General features: G+C 38.3%; 1 long non-coding RNA gene across 1 annotated transcript; it reads right to left on the bottom strand.

Moving 5' to 3' along the window:
- Positions 1–684: 684 nt before the first annotated feature.
- LOC113887898 lies at positions 685–1,396 on the bottom strand. The gene is made up of 2 exons (XR_003509852.1): positions 1,164–1,396; positions 685–812 (listed from the first exon to the last, which is right to left on the bottom strand). It is a non-coding gene; the product is annotated as an uncharacterized LOC113887898 (long non-coding RNA).
- Positions 1,397–12,987: the final 11,591 nt, after the last annotated feature.

Here is a 12,987-nt window from a genome sequence, read left to right as displayed (position 1 = left end):
AGTTCTGGTACTATTTCTTAATACAGGTAATAAAAAAAATTGGAGGAACATGTTAGCAAGGAGAGATGACTATGAGTTCAGTTCTGAATCTTATCCATTTGTATTCCCTGGGACTCCTTTATATTATTTCTTCAGATGGATAGCTGGATAAAGGAAACTGGAGTTTGTAAAGACATTCTATAGTTAGAGATCCAAGAGTCACCAACACACAGATGATAAACTAAAGAAGGATGAGCTCACCCTGGGCAAATGAATGGAGTAAAATAATACAGGGATGAGCAAGTCTAATGTTTAGAGCTTAGGCAGAAAATGAGAACTCACAATGTTAAGAAAGGATTGTAAAACATTAAAAAATAAGTAAAGAATAAAATAGATTTGAAAGTCTTTTTATATTTAAAGAGCCTCAATTTTCTTTTAGTACTGAAACAGTAATCTCTCAGGATTTGCTTTAAAAACTTTGGAAGAAGTTAAGTGACTTTTCTATTTTAGTAAGGCAGCATTATATTGTTACACTGTACTGAAATGAGTAAAGCTTCTTTGTTTCCAATAGCAAAAAATTATTTTTTCACTTTGCAAATATGAGACATTTCTAAATCATAACTCCTTTTCTCATATGTCACTTCTCAATCCCCATTGTCTTAGTGTTCTGGCACTATCATAATAAAATATGATAGACTGAGAGGCTGAAATAACAGATATTTATTTTATAACATTTCTGGAGACTAGAAATTCTAGATCAAGGTCCAGTAGGGTCAATTTCTGGTGAAGGCTTTCTTCAGACTTCTGCATTCTCTCTGTTTTTTACGTGACATCTTTGAAGAGAGAGAGAGATCTGTTACAAGGATGATAATCCTATGGGACGAGGGCCCTATCCTTATGACCTCATTTGATTTTAATTACTTCCTTAGAGGCTCCATCTCAAAATACAGTCACATTAAAGGTAGGACTTTAACATAATAATTTTTGTAAAACACACTTTCAGCCCATAGCAGCCATATTCAACCCTTTCAGACATCCCACGTCCCAGAAACAAACACACAAACAATCATGCCAATAAGAGAAGAGAGTTAACTGGAACATCATGGGGAAAAATAGAGGCTGTACCAGGTTCTGAAGTGTTCTGTGCCTCTCCCACTTTAACCAGGTTACAATTACACACTAACCTCTATCCATTGCATCCAGTTTTCCTTCTCAGAGGTGTTTCTGTTTACACATTCCAGTTTCCATCCAAGCCTGGTTTTCAACTTCCCTTCTAAACAGAACTCTGTGGTCACTTAAGTACACAATCATGTGCCAAAGGTAGGCTTTGACATTCTAGGTTTTTGAGAGGCTACTTTTTTGTCATGAACTTTGATCATCTGTGCTCGTTAAACAAATGGACTTTATGTGGTTTCACCAACCTGCCCAGAGGTAACTGCTGTTAATAATTTTCTTTAGCTTTTTCTCATGCCTTTTTGTTTATATTTACACACAGATGTGTTTCTGCATGCACAAAGGCTCACTGTCTTTAGGTTATGTGAACTCCGTGTCACATGATAGATGTTAAACTCAAGCAACTCTGATTAGCTGAGGGGACTGCTGATAAGTGAATGAGAATTCTGTAGCCAGGATGTGAGATAACAAAACAACTGAAGCTGATAACCCTAGTGAGGAAGAAGATTTAAAGGGGACTCTGAGCTTGGAGCCAAAATTTAGGTACTGAAACTGTCCTAGAGGAACTAAGAGTTCTTTTCAAAGAACTCTTGAGAGTTTTCTTTCCTTTCTTTCACAGGTTTTGTGACAATTTTGGAGTTTTATGTTTTATTTTTTTCTCCTGCTGGAAGGTATGTACTAAGTGATCACAATCAACAATGCTGATGAATAAAAGAGAAAAACAAAATTTCTGAAGCCCATTTCAATCTTCCATAATTTTTTTTCTGAAAAATATTCCCATGATAAAATCCACTTATAGAATCATTTTGCAGGCTACATAGAATTCTATTTTAAACTTTGAGGTACATCCTATTCTGTGAGGAAAAACCGCATGCTCATTCCACATGAAAGCACATGTTTTCTGTACAATTCTTTTACTTTTTAGTTTAACTGTGACTAATTGCTGGTATGCTGTCCTGCTAAGAGAAACACCAGAGGAAACAGGCAAAGACAGGATATCTACACACTTTGCTTACTACATCATCTTCCATAGGTTTATTTTTCTCCCTACCTCAGCTACAAAACTATGTAATATAATTCAACTCTCCTTAGCCACTAAAACAGATTTCCAGTGTCTCCTCTCCTGGTCATCTAGGAGGAAGCCATAGTGTATGGTTGTAAAAGGCATGGGCGACTGCTTGTGTGCATGCTCAGTTGCTTCAATCTTGTCTGACTATTTGTGACCCTATGGACTGTAGTTTGCCAGGCTCCTCTGTTTATGGGATTCTCTAGGCAAGAATACTGTAGTGGATTGCCATGCCCTCCTCCAGGGGATCTTCCCAACCCAGGGATTGAACCCACATCTTATATGTCTCCTGCATTATAGGTGGATTCTTTACTGTTGAGCCACTGGTAAATCCCTTGAAGGGAGACTTCATGGGATCAGTTCTGAATTCCATCATACATGAGACTGCGAACCTTAGAAAGATATTGAACCTTTCTGTGCCTCATTGTCATCTTCTGTACAACAATGTAATGACATAACTTTCTGATAGAGCTCTTGTTTTAAGGATTAAATGAGTTAATAAATGTAAAGCACTTAGAATAAAGTGTGTCTTGCAGTGCATGTACAATTAATAATAGCTGTCTCTGGACTGCTGAGTATGTGTTCCTCCAAAGTGTCCCTAGTGACATTTAAAAATTCAGCACCATTCTTAGGATTAGTTCTCAACATCTAAATTTCTCTACTGTTCAGCAACCTGTGATATTCTCACTGACATCCTAACTCCTCTCCTCACATAGCATCCAGTCCAGAATAAAATAGTAGTAGCAATAGCAATGGTTACCATTCATTGATTACCTACTATGTGCCATATACTTTATTCATTTAGGAATCATATTTACTGAACACTTATTACATTCCAGGCAGGGAAAATCAGTCTACTTTAGTGTAGTTCCTCCCTGTAGCTCAGACGGTAAAGAATCTGCCTGCAATGTGGGAGACCTGGCTTCAATCCCTGGGTCAGGAAGATCCCCTGGAGAAGGGAATGGCAATCCACTTCAGTATTCTTGCCTGGAGAATTCCATGGACAGAGGAGCTTGGTGGGCTACAGTCATGGGATCACAGTGAGTGGGACACGACTGAGTGACTAACACTTACTTACTTACTTACTTTAGTGTAGTCAGGGAAGGCATCTCAAAGTAAACAAGTGACATTTAGACTGAGACCTGAGAGTTCAGTAGGAGTTATGCATAAGGAAGAGTCAGGGAAAGTGCTATACAAACGGAGCAGTGTATCTGAAGACACAGAAGACAAAATGTACACAGGCACAGGGAGTTTGGTTATTGCAAACCACTTCTTTCTAGGGGCCAAGTTTTACTGCCTTTATAAGCATAATTTGAGGATCTTCAAGTAAACATCAAGACTTTAGTTCATAATATTACCTTGTATAGCTCCATCATAATTCATTCCACCATAACCCTACTGCTTAATATGTAGAGTATTTGCTCACATTTAATATCAATGCTATTGTCATCATACTGTCATATTTGTAAACATGTCAACTTAGAATATATTTCTAGTCATGAAATTGTTGGTTCAGGTGGTTTTGAAACTTTGATGTATCTATCTAGCTTGACTTCCTTGAATGTTTGCGTCATTTCATTGTGAGTATCACCAGCATTGTGTGGAGAGTAATTGTTTATCTCCATCAAACACTAAACATTATCAACTATATTTTGTTGTTGTTGTTTGGCCACTAAGTTGTGTCTGACTCTTTTGTAGCCCTATGTATTGTACCTCACCAGGATCCTCTGTCCATGGGATTTCCCATGCAAGAATACCGGAGTGGGTTGCCATTTTCTTCTCCAGGGAATCTTCCCAACTAAGGGATCAAACCCGAGTCTCTGAATTGGCATGCAGATTCTTTACCACTGACCCACCAGGGAAGCCCATCAAGTATATTATTACTTAGCAATCTGATAGGTGAGATCGTATCTCCTTGTTTTATTACAGATTTTGAGTTGTAATTAGCATACAATACAGAGAAGGCAATGACACCCCACTCCAGTACTCTTGCCTGGAAAATCCCAGGGACGGGGGAGCCTGGTGGGCTGCCGTCTCTGGGGTCACACAGAGTCGGACACGACTGAAGTGACTTGGCAGCAGCAGCAGCACAATAAGCAACACAGCTAAAGTGTACAATTTAATAAGTTTGCTGCCAAACTTAGTTTATATATTTTGATCACCTGAATAGAAGTTTATCAATTTTATTGACTTCTCAAAGAACTTTTTGTTTTGACTTTTCTCTATCGTTTTCTGCTTTATACTACATTAAGCTGTGATCATTATTACTTTATTTTCTGTGCCTACTTTGGGTTTAGTTTGCTTTTCTTTTTCTAGTTTCTTAAGGTATAAGCTGAGATCATTATATTGGGACTATTTCTAACAAATATGTTTAACTGCTATGTCTCCTACTATATAGCTTTAGTGGCATTTCACAGACTTTTTCCTTTTATAAAGTTTTATACAGTAGAATAGATTTATGTTAGAGTAAAATTTACAAATTTTAGTGTATGTATAGATTGATTTTGCTGCCACCACAATCGGGATATGAAACAGCTATATTACTCCTAAAACATTGTCTTATGTTATCACATCATTGTCACACCGTCTACCCACTCTAAACTGGGACAGCCTTCAAACTCTTCATCACCAGATTTCTGTCTTCTGGTGAAAGTCATATACATTGAATTATATAGTCTGTAAATTTTCAGCCTCCCTTCTCTTACTTAGTAATATACATTTAATGTTCATCCATCTTGTTACACACATAGATCTTTCGTTCTTTTTGTTTTTTTTTTAATTTAATTTATTTTATTTTTTAACTTTACAATATTGTATTGGTTTTGCCATATACCAAAATGAATCCACCGCAGGTATGCATGTGTTCCCCATCCTGAACCCTCCTCCTTCCTCCCTCCCCATACCATCCCTCTCATTCTTTTTGTTGTTAATATTTCACTGTGTAGTTTTATGTATGTTCTGGAAAAAATACTGATTGAAATAAAACTGCATGATGAAATTTAGCAAAGATCATGTGAAGCTTTTCCAAGAGAACATGCAATTATTTTTATTTAAGAGTGACACTTCATAATTATTAAATGTTGTTCATCATAAGAAATACTTTTACTCTGATGCCAAATCTGTTGTGTATAAAATGATTCTATGTTTGTGCCATCTAACCTAGTGGAGAGTGAGGAACCATATCTGACCCATGCAGCTCAAAGACATGCACCAGGTTCGATGCACGATACTGGATGCTTGGGGCTAGTGCACTGGGACGACCCAGGGGGATGGTATGGGGAGGGAGGAGGGAGGAGGGTTCAGGATGGGGAACACATGTATACCTGTGGCGGATTCATTTTGATATTTGGCAAAACTAATACAATTATGTAAAGTTTAAAAATAAAATAAAATTAAAAAAAAACCATCATAAGAATGGTTACAATGCAATACATTTAATTTTCTGTGCAAAAAGAATGATGTTACTATAACCATATGCATGCATGCATGCATGCTAAGTCTCTTCAGCTGTGTTGGACTCTTTGCAATCCTATATAACTAATTTCCATATAGATACAAGGTATTGGAGTTAAAAAAATCTCCAAGTGGTACTCTGCAGTTTTTACATGGAAGAGGCTAAGGCCTGATTCAGATCTGTGCCATAAGCATTTATCAGTAATAACACTGACCAATTACTAGATGCTGTGCAGGATACATTGGGAACACAAAGATGATGATGACAAGGTCTTTACTATCAAGGATCTCATGTGTCTCACATGCACCGACTATCTCATTGATGACCTTTATGGATATTCACCTGTGGGCCAGGCTCTTCACATTTGTTATTTCCCAAAGACCTTGAAAAGTAAGCATCAAAATATCCCTTTAATACATGAGGAAATAAAGCGGTTTAAGTAATTAAGCCTAGTAAGTAGTAGACCTAGGATTCTCACCTAGCTATGTCTCACATTAAAACCAGCCCTATTTCCAGTCTGTACTGTGAACACTTCACAGATGTTCAGATGTAGCTATCAATCATTATGAAACATGGCTTACAAAGCTTCACTACCCCTTATAATATAAAATTTCTGTGCTATCTATATCTACTGGAGAGTTTCAGACTTGCTACTTAGTAAAATATGGCACAAGTTCTTTGATTTTAAAATGAATAGTAATTATCAAGGTCCTAATTTAATTCTGTATGACAATGTATGATAAATGAGTAAAGATAGACTACCTCACTCTCTAATCTTTCTTTTTTAATTTTATTTTTAAACTTTACAATATTGTATTAGTTTTGCCAAACATCGAAATGACTCCGCCACAGGTATACCTGTGCTCCCCATCCTGAACCCTCCTCCCTCCTCCCTCCCCATACCCTCCCTCTGGGTCGTCCCAGTGCACCAGCCCCAAGCATCCAGTATCGTGCATCGAACCTGGACTGGCGACTTGTTTCATACATGATATTATACATGTTTCAATGCCATTCTCCCAAATCTCTAAACTTCTTTTGAATCATAGGGACATATATTAGAATAAGTAAAGCCAGCTGCTATAAAATCAACCTATGAATCTCATAATCTTATTTTAAAAGTTGATTTCTCATACAAGACCCATGAGGATGTTCCTTGTCAAGAGAATATTCTGGGTGTCTCTGTTTCAAGATGCAGTCTCAGATATTTGCGTTCCATCCTGTGACTCCACTACCTCAGAAATTTAACCATGCTGGCAACTGTATGCTTAGGAGATGGAGAGAGAAAACGGTTATGTGGAATGATTCATGGCCAGACTAGAAACAGTGTACATTACTTGTACTCACATTCTATTGGACAGAATATGGCTACAATGTCTCCCCTAGAAACAAAGTAGGCTTGAAATGGTGTTTTGCTGCGTGACAATGAAGCAGAGTAGGCAGTAAGTATTATCAGTCTCAACCTCAAAGAAGTTTCTGTTTCATCGACACCTTTGTCTTGGAGCCTTTTAATATGAGTGTATGAATTATTTCATGCTCTCTATACCTCAATCTGGAATGTGGCCTCACAGTGGGATTGTACTGAGTACAGCACTGAATGATTCTCAGATACACAGTGACGGTGACAGAATCAAAGACATGAGCACAATCATCAGTGGAATGACAATACAGGTGAGTTGTCTTCCGTTTGATTCTATTGCTGGAGGGCTAGAACTCTGGCTCGTTTCTCTTGTTTTCTTTTGCTGTTGGAGGATCAGAGCTCTGACTCATTTCTACTAGGCACAGAAGTTGGCAAGCTACTCGGTTCACATGCTGATTTAAGGAAAAACGTCCAAGACTTCAGTGATTTCTGTATCGCTGCCAGGGTATTTGTTATATCCAAATACCAAAAGAACCAAAAGAGACTGATAGCCCTTATATTGCTTTATGCTTAACATTTTGTGTTTGAATTTAAGAAAAGGACTTGCTCTAAGTGAAAGTGAAAAAATAAATACAGTGAAAGAAGTTAATGAACATTTAAAATTTATGTTAAAAGTTCAAGTAAAAATAAATCTTGTTGATTTCCAGAATACTATACACTTAACACATATCTCAATTGATATTCAGAGCATGTCTTCATATAAAATTTATTTATCTTTGTGTAGATATAATTAACTAAGATTCCAATCTGAATTTATTTGACACTAAAGTCTAAAATACCTGTATTATTACAAACTTTTGTTCCAGCCGTTTCCACTAGTTTTCTTTCTTTTTCTCTTTTAATCATTCACATATTCAATTCCATCTCCCAATACTTTTAGCAGCTCTCATTCCAGAAAGCTTCCTTCAGGTCCTGTGACCACAGTCCCAGAATAACTATTGATACTCTTTTTTTAAACCTTGAAATGACATTTGATTTTCTGGTTCTTTTTATCAAAACAATTTGTTTTAATCCTTTCTGAGGAGAGAAAATTGTCACTTACCATTCTATTATTATTTTTTTTTCTAAGGAATGTGGGTCCTGCAGAGGATCTTTTGTGGAAGAACCTGTTTGTCTGCTAGTACAAATGGAGAGCCAAAAGAGACTAACAATGTCATGCTTGTAAAAAAGGGGAGGGTGTGGTGACTGGAGGTTAAAAGTTGGAAGGGCACCTGGAAGCAGTGTAGGTAATGGGAATCTGTGCAAAAAAAATGTAGTAGATTACAGAGAGCTATGGAACTTTATGTTAAGACTAAGATGTTTATATAGAGCATTTTCTAAATAAACCCATATATAAGATTCATAACTCAGACACTGTTCTAAGGTCTTTACCTGTATTAACTTACTCAATCCTCATTATAGCCTTATCAAATAGATTCTTATTCTGATACAGATGAGGCCACTAACACATAGAGATAATAAGTAAAGAATAGATGGTTACACATTTGGTACATGTTGTATATTTGAGGAAAGAGAAAAAACATGAGTTTGGGAGGTCTAAGTATGGCCTAAACAGAAATTCTGAAGCAAGAAGAATCTTATATTGAGGAAGTTTATGGAGTTCCCCTAACCTTGAGGTGTACTCTATAAATGTTCTCTCTTATCTCCCCATAAATGCTATAATGTGGATTGATTAAATATTATGCTTTTGAAAATGCTTCTTGTTGTTGCTTAGTCACTAAGTCATGTCTGACTCTTTGTGACCCCATGGACTGCAGCACACCAGGCTCTCCTGTCCTTCACTATCTCCCAAAGTTTGCTTAAATTCATACTTATTGAGTTGGTGATGCTATCTAACCATCTCATCCTCTGAATCCCTCTTTTCCTTTTGTCTTCAATCTTTCCCAGCATCAGGATCTTTTCCAATGAGTTAGCTCTTTATATCAGGGGGCCAGATTATTGGAGCTTCAGCTTCAGCATCAGTCTTTCCAATGAATATGCAGGGATGGTTTCTTCTAGGATTGACTAGTTTGACCTCCTTTCAGTCCAAGAGACTACCAAGAGTCTTCTCCAGCACCACAATTCAAAAAGATCAATTATTTGGCCTCAAGATGTCAATAGATAAACAGAGGATTCATTAGCTTACTATACATTTCATGACCATGATTTGTGCTCATAATAGAAGATAGTTATAATTTTTATACAGTGAAGTTTCTGCCAAAGATTTTTGAATCTGTGAGCCCTGGACTTTGATTGTAAGATTCAGGAAACATCTTTATCTATAAGTTCAGTTCAGTTCAGTTCAGTCGCTCAGTCGTGTCTGACTCTTTGCGACCCCATGAATTGCAGCACGCCAGGCTTCCCTGTCCATCACCAACCCCCGGAGTTCACTCAAACTAACATCCATCGAGTCGGTGATGCCATCTAGCCATATCATCCTCTGTCGTCCCCTTCTCCTCCTGCCCCCAATCCCTCCGAACATCAGAGTCTTTTCCAATGAGTCAACTCATCTCATGAGGTGGCCAAAGTACTGGAGTTTCAGCTTTAGCATCATTCCTTCCAAAGAACACCCAGGACTGATCTCCTTTAGAATGGACTGGTTGGATCTCCTTGCAGTCCAAGGGACCCTCAAGAGTCTTCTCCAACACCACAGTTCAAAAGTATCAGTTCTTCGGCATTCAGCTTTCTTCATAGTCCAACTCTCACATCCATACATGACCACAGGAAAAACCATAGCCTTGGCTAGACGGACCTTTGTTGGCAAAGTAATGTCTCTGCTTTTCAATATGCTATCTAGGTTGGTCATAACTTTCCTTCCAAGGAGAAAGCATCTCTTAATTTCATGCCTGCAATCACCATCTGCAGTGATTTTGGAGCCCCCCCAAAATAAAGTCTGACACTGTTTCCACTGTTTCCCCATCTATTTGCCGTGAAGTAATGGGACCAGATGCCATGATCTTCGTCTTCTGAATGTTGAGTTTTAAGCCAACTTTTTCACTCTTCACTTTCACTTTCATCAAGAGGCTTTTTAGTTCCTCTTCACCTTCTGCCATAAGGGTGGTGTCATCTGCATATGTGAGGTTACTGATATTTCTCCCGACAATCTTGATTTCAGCTTGTGCTTCTTCCAGCCCAGCATTTCTCATGATGTACTCTGCATAAAAGTTAAATAAGCAGGGTGACAATATACATCCTTGATGTACTCCTTTTGCTAGTTGGAACCAGTCTGTTGTTCCATGTCCAGTTCTAACTATTGCTTCCTGACCAGCATATGGGTTTCTCAAGAGGCATTTCAGGTGGTCTGGTATTCCCATCTCTTTCAGAATTTTCCACAGTTTATTGTGATCCACACAGTCAAAGGCTTTGGCTGTAAAGGAGGCTTCAAATATGGAGGCTCACAGTTCTTAGCATATAGTGCTTACAGTTAAGATTTATTACAGCCAAAGGATAAAAAGCAAAATCAAGATAAGGAAAAAGGACACGTGGTGACATCTAGAGGAAACCAGCACATGCCTCCCAGAGTCTTCACATAGTGCATGCGTGTGTACTCAGTTGCTCAGTTGTGTTCAACCCTTTGCAACCTTATGGACTGTATATCATGCAATTCATTCTGCCAGTAATGAATTGTGACACCTGTATGAAGTGTTGTCCACCAGGGAGGCCCATTTTAGACTCAGTGCTGAAGCTTTGACTGGAAGCTGGTCTTTAAGCACCCTCTGCTTAGCATGTACCAAGATTCCAGATTTTGTGCAAAGAAAGTGGGTATTCAGCATAAATCACACTGTATATAAATTATTATACAAATAATTTAGGCAAACTACCTCATCAGTTAGGAAATGTTAGGACACATCCTGAAATCCAGTGGATAGCTTTGATTCATTTGTGAAGGCCTTGAATTGTCAAACATTGTAAGTACTCTAGGCAAGGTATTGTATGACTTTTACCGTGTCACAATTTGAGTTTTTATTACAAACACTTTGTAACTTTGCTACATACCTGTCTTCTTTCTTATGACAAATAGCTTTCTTATTTTTTAGTGTACCCACTTGTAAAATCTATATTTCTAATGGCATCTACCTCATAGGCATTTTGAGAATTAAATGAGTTATTAAATATACCTGAAGATTATGCAATGTCAAAGGGCTCTAGAAGACAAGAGTATCAACCTGCTCAGCCATTTTAAAATATAACTTTAATACAACTAATATGTAAAGAAAATCGGAGAACCAATTCTTATCTTGAAATGCATTAAAAAATCATGTTATATGGCATTTGCATTCCTGAAGACATCGTCTCTAGATGCCCTGCTTTTAGAATCTTTTCAGAAAACATACATATTAGTACATATGTGTATTCTCAGTCGTGTCTGACTCTCTTGTGACCCCACGGACTGTATTCTGCCAGGCTCCTCTGTCCATGGGATTTTTCAGGCAAGAATACTGGAGTGGGTTCCGTTTCTTTCTCCAGGATGTGTAAACACTCAAATTTTCAAGAAAATACAAACATGTAATTTGGTTTCCCTTTATTAAGGGAAGACCTGAAAATATTTTTAAAAGAAAACTGTTGTGTGTGTGTATTTTGCCTACCCTATCCTTTAACTTTAAAGTAAGTAAATCTGATCAGTACTGATATGTAAGGCATTTGTTTCTTTCTATTTATTGGGATACAGCAAAAAAGTATAAATAAAAGCTTAATCTTTCTGTGTCTTAATTTTCATCTATAAAATGAACCTACCAATAGCGCTTGTGGCTTCCCTGGTGGCTCAGATGGTAAAGAAACTGTCTACAGTGCAGGAGACCTGGATTCGATCCCTGGGGTTGGGAAGATCCCATGGAGACAGAAATGGCAACCCACTCCAGTATGCTTGCCTGGAAAATCCCATGGACAGAAGAGCATGGCAGGCTTCATTCCATGGGGTTGCCAAGAGTTGGACACAACTGAGTGACTGAACAACAATATTTATACATATATGTGTGTGTTTGTGTGTCAAGAACACATATGTATTTATACTGTTGTTGTTCAGTCATTCAGTTGTGTCCAACTCTGTGACACCATGAACTGCAGTATGCCAGGCTATTCTGTCCTTCATTATCTCCCAGAAATTGCTTAAACTCAGGTTCATTGAGTCAGTGATACCATCAAACCATCTCATCCTCTGTCACCCTCTTCTCCCACTGCCCTCAATTTTTTCCAGCATCAGTGTCCCTGCCAGTGGCTCTTCACATTAGATGGCCAAAGTACTGGAGCTTCAGATTCAGCATCAGTCCTTCCAATGAACATTCAGGGTTGATTTCCTTTAGGACTGACTTGTTGATCTCCCTGCGGTCCAAGGGACTGAAAGAATCTTCTCCAACAACACAATTTGAAAGCATCAGTTCTTTGTGGCTCAGCCTTTTTTAGGCTTTCCTCGTGGCTCAGTTGGTAAAAAAAGAAAGTGAAGTTGCTCAATCATGTCTGACTCTGCAACCCCATGGACTGTAGCCTACCACACTCCTCTGTCCGTGGAATTTTCCAGACAAAAGTGCTGAAGTCAGTGGCCATTTCCTTCTCCAGGGGATCTTCCCAACCCAGGGATTGAACCCGGGTCTTCTGCATTGCAGGCAGAAGCTTTAACTATCTGAACCACCAAATGCAGGAGAATGCTTGCAGTGCAGAAGTCCCAGATTTGGTCCCTGGTTTGGGAAGACCCCCTCCAGTATTCTTGCCTGGGAAATCTCATGGACAGAGGAGCCTGGTGGGCTACAGCCCATGCAGTCACAAGAGTCAGACACGACTTAGCAACTAAACCACTACCAGCCTTCTTTATGGTCCAAATCTTATATCTGTACCTGACTACTGGAAAAACCACAGCTTTGACTATATAGACCTTAGTCAGTAAAGTGATGACTCTGCTATTTAATACACTGTCTAGGTTTGTCA

Source organism: Bos indicus x Bos taurus, chromosome X (genome assembly GCF_003369695.1).
Source record: "Bos indicus x Bos taurus breed Angus x Brahman F1 hybrid chromosome X, Bos_hybrid_MaternalHap_v2.0, whole genome shotgun sequence".
Taxonomy (NCBI): Eukaryota; Metazoa; Chordata; class Mammalia; order Artiodactyla; family Bovidae; genus Bos; species Bos indicus x Bos taurus.
The sequence above is the reverse complement of the archived record's forward strand: the minus strand, read 5'-3'. Positions and strand labels throughout refer to the sequence as shown.